Source organism: Clupea harengus, chromosome 22 (genome assembly GCF_900700415.2).
Source record: "Clupea harengus chromosome 22, Ch_v2.0.2, whole genome shotgun sequence".
NCBI lineage: Eukaryota > Metazoa > Chordata > Actinopteri > Clupeiformes > Clupeidae > Clupea > Clupea harengus.
The window spans coordinates 2151220-2158719 of NC_045173.1; the positions used below are offsets into that span (position 1 = coordinate 2151220).

Consider the following 7500-nt stretch of genomic DNA (forward strand, 5'->3'; position numbering starts at 1 on the left):
TTATGCCATCGTTTCCATGGCGAGGGAGAGTTTGATTGTCTCTGTGTGGGAGGACTAGAGGATCGTTTAGAGACGCGCAAGTCTTAGTGCCCAAGGGAACAGGCTCTTCAGCCAGTGTAGTGTGTGAAGAATGCAGGCTGCCTAATCAAAACCCTGGCCTCACTCACACATGTTGCGGCGTAGCGATCTGTCAGTCGCCTCCAGACAGACGTGCCCACAGACGTGCGCTCTGAGAGTGCTCAGGCATCCCGCGGAGATGGCCGATGTCCCACCAAAGAAGGAAGAGAAAATGAGTTCTGGCGTCATTCCAGTTCTCTCTCTTTCTGTCTCTCTCTCTCTCTCTCTCTGTCACTCACTCTCTGCTCAAACCCTGAGAAGGATTCTCTATCGCTCTCTCTCTCTCTGTCACTCACTCTCTGTCTCTCTCTCTCTCCTATCTCTCTCTCTCTCTCTGTCACTCACTCTCTGTCTCTCTCACTCTCTGTCTCTCTCTCTGTCTCTCTCTCTCTCTCGCTCTCTCTCTCTTTCTCTCTCTCTCTCTGTCACTCACTCTCTGAGAAGGATTCTCTATCTCTGTAAAAGATGCAAAATTGGATCTCATCAAAGAGATGCCCAAGCACACAATAAACGAAGAGACAGACGCAAAACATGAATGCGCTTCTTGTGTCGCCCTCTGACAGGCAGCCATCGGCTCCTTGCTTAGTGCCTGCGCTTTGATTCTCCTTCCATGAAGGCGGCTGGCAGGTGGAAGCAGGCAGCAGAACGATTCCCAAGTTTCAATCAAAGCCAAAGTGCAGCTCCGCTCCCCGTGACGGCAGGCCACATGTCTCTCCTCTCTAATGATGAGATTGCCACGCTGATGAGGGACTGGGTTTACTCACTTCAAACACCCCAGTCTCTTTCATCTCTCCACCGTTCAATCTCCTCTCTGGCATTGAAGAGAAATGAACAGTGAAGGATCCGCAGACCCTTAATGGTGAGGAATGGACAGGACTCTTCTGTATGCAGAGTCACGTGTGAACCTGCAGGTGTTTGTGTATGTGTGTATATGTGCAGTCATGTCATGTGTTCAGGTTAACAGGTTGAACACCTTCCTCTCAAAGCAGACAGGCACCATGGTCTCCTTCCTCTCGGAGTAGCACCACTCTTTCTAAAGAATCGCTGTTATCTCACTCATCACTTTTCAGGCATTAGAAAGAGAGAGAGAGAAGAAAGGGAAAAGAAAGTCTTTGCGTTTCGACCCAAATCCCACTCCTAATCTTCCATAAAACTTCGAATGATATAAAAGCTCCTGCGTGGACTTTTTGGGGCTGGATTATGAAGAGGCTGATGAAGAGGAGGGGAATCTACTGGGTCTGGACATTAAATCAGAGTAATGAGAGAGAGGCTCTCACAGGGGAAAATCCCACTGCTGTGAGCAGGTCAGCCGGCTCTCAGCCGGGATGGGCTTTTGAGGCCAGATTAACAGGGATGACCAACCACACATTTCAAAAAATGAATGGAAATGGCTCCATCCATCTGATAGGAATGGAAGAGGAATGTATTTATCCAATAAGACTTAGATGCCACATACTTTGGAGATTGCTCGAATGCTTCCTAATCTAGATGCATTCTAGAACACATAGTGTTGGACAGTCGCACACACACACAAGTGTGTCCGCGCTTGAGTGTTAGAATTGTGACGACCTTTGCTCTACGTTTTTATGAAAGATTATAGCTGAACTGTGAACTTATAAGTAATGTGTGTGTGTGTGTGTGTGTGTGCCTGTGCGTAAGTGCGCATCTGGTATGTGTGTTTCTGAGTGTGTGTGTGTGTGTGTGTGTGTGTGTGTGTTTGTATGTAGTTTTAGCCATAGGCCTCTTCCTCCCCCTGTAGGCATGACAGCCTCTTCTGATTCTGAGAACAAACATGGCTATCAGCCCCAAACACAGAGAGACTGGGGTCCCCTCAGGTCTGTTGATCACACTTGAAGAGAATGGGACTGCAGGGAAGTCCTGCATACAGATGAGCTTATCGCTCTTTCCCACGACTCCACACTTCTGTCATGCACACACACACTTATCACTCTTTCCCCCTACTCCACACTTCTGTCATGCACACACATACACTTTCTGTTGGGATTGCTGGCACCCATATTCGGATATCACGACCCACTATGAGAACCACAGTTGCAAACAAGTTGCAGTTTGCGTAAATAAGCCGCTGTGTACATTAACTAAAACAACTCTGCTTTCAGAACGTACTCGTCTGAGTGCCTCTGAGTCTGCCTCTATCACATGTTGGAGTCTGCCTCTATCACATGTGGGAGTCTGCCTTTATCACATGTGGAGTCTGCCTCTGTATGTTGGAGTCTGCCTCTGCATGTTGGAGTCTGCCTATATCACATGTTGGAGTCTGCCTCTATCACATGTTGGAGTCTGCCTCTATCACATGTTGGAGTCTGCCTCTATCACATGTTGGAGTCTGCCTCTATCACATGTTGGAGTCTGCCTCTGCATGTTGGAGTCTGCCTCTATCACATGTTGGAGTCTGCCTCTATCACATGTTGGAGTCTGCCTCTGCATGTGGGAGTCTGCCTGCATGTTGGAGTCTGTCTATATCACATGTTGGAGTCTGCCTATATCACATGTTGGAGTCTGCCTATATCACATGTTGGAGTCTGCCTCTGCATGTTGGAGTCTGTCTATATCACATGTTGGAGTCTCCCTTTATCACATGTGGGAGTCTGCCTCTATCACATGTTGGAGTCTGCCTATATCACATGTTGGAGTCTGCCTCTATCACATGTTGGAGTCTGCCTCTGTATGTTGGAGTCTGCCTCTATCACATGTTGGAGTCTGCTTCTGCATGTTGGAGTCTGCCTATATCACATGTTGGAGTCTGCCTATATCACATGTTGGAGTCTGCCTCTATCACACGTTGGGTCTGCCTCTGCATGTTGTTTTATTTATTCTGGACAGTTGTAAGGCAGACATGTTGAGTGTTGTTGACATCTTGTTTCATGTAATATCCAGCTTAAAGCCCACATGGTACATGCTCGCTCATACATAAAATGCTCGATTTAATGGAGCATATTTGTGTTTTGGGGTCCTTTTCCCTGACAGCTCTCATGGACCCGTGCAAATCCACACCACGTGTGCCTGTGTGGTGCTGAACTCAGACAGCTCATGTCCTTAATGCTGAATGCATTTACAGTGCTGAATGCATTTAGGAGCCATTATCCGCCAGTACTCAATTCTGCTATAAATGTGTAGAGTTGACAAACGACCTATTGCGCCCGCGTGTTTGTTTTTAAAGGTTAAACCCCTTGAAAGACTTGAGCATGAGGGAAGAGGTGGTCTAATTTGTCTGACTTAAATCAAATGCTCAGTCAGCATTAAAATGAATGTCATCCATAATGTGCCACAATAATGATATTTCGTATTATCTCTCCTCAGGTGCTGTAGTCGAATTAGGCAGAGGGCAGTAGGAAAGATGCCACGCCACACTAGGGCATTTCCTTGTTTTACACAAATGAATGTTTGTTTCTGCAGGGGTTCTCGATGCAATGACTGCACCCGATAGCCTACTGTTTGTTCCCATTCTGTTGATATTACGTTTATTATGTACGTACATTATGTTTGTTATTTCATATATCAGAATTATTATAATTATTAATTATCAATTATTCTAAGTGAAAAAGCCAAATAAAGGATACAATTGCAATCTAATTAACGTTGAATACCATAGTTACCTGAGACAAATTTAAAAGCTGCAGTTACCAGTAAAAGCTTAAGCGCCCTGTGTTGCATCACCACACTGTACTATTCTACCACACCTATGAGAATAGAGCTGACCCCTCCTGCTTCCACTAGTCACACCACAACAACTGCCAGAATATCTGCAGAAGATTCGGCATTTCAGCAAAGATGGAAGCTATACATTTATTTCAGTGCCTAGCTCGAAGTTGCACAAGCATTCCATACAACAAATTTAGATTATTAAATTGAATATGTATCACGTTATGCATGTTTGGACATTTCACACAATACGCCTATACATTCTCCAGAATGGACGTAAGATGAGCTATAGTGATCTTGACAACGGAAATGGAGATTCATGGCATCTAAGGGGAACAAAACACAATTTTTTCAAGCTCCAAATCACCTGATGAACAATATAACAGTCAGTTTGAAGCTCCAAATCACCTGATGAACAATATAACAGTCAGTTTGAAGAGATGTGGCCCGGGCATTTAAAACATGTCTGACGAGCTACAATTATGTGTCAACGAATGTAATTGTTTTGACCAACAGAAGAAGCACTATGGTTGATTCCTTGTAAAAGCGCTTCTGGTGAACACTGTCCAGAACTCGAGGCGATATTACCATCTTCTTATATTGTAATCTTGTCTGACACATTCAGTTTGCTCGACAATGCTATTGGTCGGCTTCAAACAACCCTTTCCCTAATTAACTTCAGCCTGGCTCTGCCCACCTACTTTGACCACACCCTTATCTGTATCTGAAGCACACCTTTATCTGTATCTGAAGCACACCTTTATCTGTATCTGAAGCACACCTTTATCTGAATCTGAAGCACACCTTTTTATTTATTTTGGGCTTTTTTGCCTTTAGTCGATAATGCAGTGAAGAGTGGGACAGGAAATGAGAGGGAGAAGAGGTGGGGAGTGGAGAAACGACAACGGGCCGGATTTGAACCCGTGTCCCCCATGGGCGTCAAGCCCGTATGTGGTCGGGGCTACTGCTTGTGCCACAGTGCCCCCCATGAAGCACACCTTTTTGTGCAATTTTGTGAATAGTGCAACTGTGCTGCCGTTTCTACCAGCCAGTTTCTCCCTCAAACTAGGGCGCCGAAATCAAGTTGACGAAGGCACAGAGATTGAGAAATAGTGAGGTGGTATGTTGCCAAAGGGTAACGTGTGCTTTTAAATGATTAATATTATACATCAACCAAAACAAAACAGAATAACAACACATTTGTGTCTTCTTTCCCTGTGCCACAATTTCGAACAAACGGCATCATTGCGGTGTGACAGTGTGAAGCCTCAGCATTCCCTTGGACCCGTGGCCAGAGGGTGTACATTTGAACATCTTCAGCAATCACAAGTAGTCGCAAACTGCTTGCGTTCAATTCCATAAATGTCATTACGCAGTATACCATTACATTTATTACAAACTGCTATGCATTCAATTATTATTTTGCATCTGTTATTTTATCACTTCATTAGCTCAAAGCTCAAACTACTCTGTAATAAAACCCTTGAAAATGTCAGCCAACACAGCCAAGCGCTACAGCCTGGAGCTTAATAAATAAACATTTAGTTCCACCACATCACTGCCACTGTGTTCATGATCAAGTTTTAATAATGTCATCATAGATTTTAGTGCTTAACTTCTTTATAAATACAAAAACAGTTAAGCTCCAGATATAGCACTTGGTGAAACCGCGTAAAGCTTCAGATTCAGTCATGGGGGAGTTGAATAAAAAATCTTGCAAAACCTTTGAACTTACAAGACTTCAACTAAATCCTAATTGAGTAGCATGCTACTGATACAATGAACAAGAAACACTTCTGTCAAACAATGGACATGTTATTTCACTTAGGTTTCAAACACAGAGCCCCCTTCAAGTTACCACCTGACCAGTCTATGAAGTTCCATTTGATTAGTCAAGTTACCACCTGACCAGTCTATGAAGTTCCATTTGATTAGTCAAGTTACCACCTGACCAGTCTATGAAGTTCCATTTGATTAGTCAAGTTACCACCTGACCAGTCTATGAAGTTCCATTTGATTAGTCAAGTTACCACCTGACCAGTCTATGAAGTTCCATTTGATTAGTCAAGTTACCACCTGACCAGTCTATGAAGTTCCATTTGATTAGTCCATTAGAGTGCCAAAACTGTGAGAAATACAAAATGGCAGCCTAAGTGGACAGCTGTGGTTCAGGGAGCAAGCGCTGTACTAGAATATCCCCTAGATATATCCCTTACAGATCACACATTTTACCATGTGGATGGGTTCAGGTGAGCCCGACTCCAGTGCTCCCGTCTCTGGCTAGCCATCGGGGAGCATTAGCTTGAGCACACATGCCTGAACCTGAGGACTTGCCGGTGTAGTTTTGGATACAGTAATGTCTTGTTCAAATTCATTAAGATGAATGAAAGTACACCGACTAAACCTCATAGAAAGCAGTGTATTTAGTCGGCTAAGCCTATGGATGAACATCAAAAACCAGAACCTAAGGACATAGATTGCAACATGCAAATGCATTCAATCAATTCACTTTCGAGAAAGTCTGGTTAATAAACGAAGTTGGTCCAAAATATTTGAAACACCCTTGGTCAATTATGCCAGATGCAAAGATGACCCCCTCTCACTTGGATAGAAAAAAAGTGTGTGTGTATGGGGGGGGGGGGTGACAGTGCAGGTTTGCCTCCGAAGTTGTAACAATGGCCCCCTATGATGTACCCCATCGCAAAGGTGAAACGAAAGCTGAGCGCCTGTCAGACATGTTTGCTATTTGTATTTGTCAGGGCTGACAGACTACCAGAGGGACGGACCTCAGCAGCCGACCCTGAGCTGATTGGGAGGTGCGTCCCAGTAAGGTCTCCAGTAAGGAGACAGTGCTCAGAGCACCACATTTGGATCCCATTTTTCAGGCATCTGTGTTTTTAAACATTTTAAAAACAATTTGCCACTTTTTGAGATATGTTTTAATAGGCAACTAGTTTTGGTATCATCTTCAAATTCATTTTGATGGTAGCCTACATGGTAATGTGAAGGAAAGATGAACGCATGTTTCTGCCAGTCACCCAGGATAACTGTCTAGTCCTGTGGGTCAGGTCGGACTACGGAAATGTTTTTTTTTTTTAACGATATCACCAGATTAGCATGAGAGCAATCTTTTATAAATGCCAGCTGTGCTGTTGTTGGTGTTCCCAATGGTTTGCATAGTTTTAGACCAACAGTGTATTTTAGTGCAGTTAACACGGGGTGTCATTTAAATACGCAAACTAGAGAAAACATCCATCCGTTTAGACCCGAGCCACTTTAAATTCACCCAGAGGCTCTAAAGAAACAACTCTGGGTGTGCAAAACATAGTAGGCCTAAGGCCTAACGGAAAATGAAATAATATGTTATAATTGTCAGGCATTGACCCTGCTACCATGTTTTATGTAAGAACAGTAATTAGATTTAGCCTACCATATAATAATTGTCTGTAGACTCGGTGAAAGCCTATTTGGATGTCGCAAATGATTTAGTCGTTTCTACATTTTGAGATTTACATACCAGTCTATCCTGACCTTGGTTTGCTTCCGTCGCCTGTACAAATTTATCGACCATGCAGGTGACGCTGCGCAATTAATGACAGTGCGCATTTGCCAGTAATGTCTCTCCTTTACTTCGATAGGTTGTTCTGGTATTCAGAGTTACAACCAGTACATACAAACTACATTGGGATACATTAAGGTTAGTGTGTGTTCATTCTTCAC

At 43.8% G+C, this 7500-nt stretch overlaps 1 protein-coding gene across 1 annotated transcript in view; it reads right to left on the bottom strand.

Annotated features, from left to right (window-relative positions):
- Positions 1-7500, bottom strand: part of chrna8 (cholinergic receptor, nicotinic, alpha 8) — a 36245-nt gene that overhangs the window by 27681 nt on the left and 1064 nt on the right. The window lies entirely within an intron of this gene.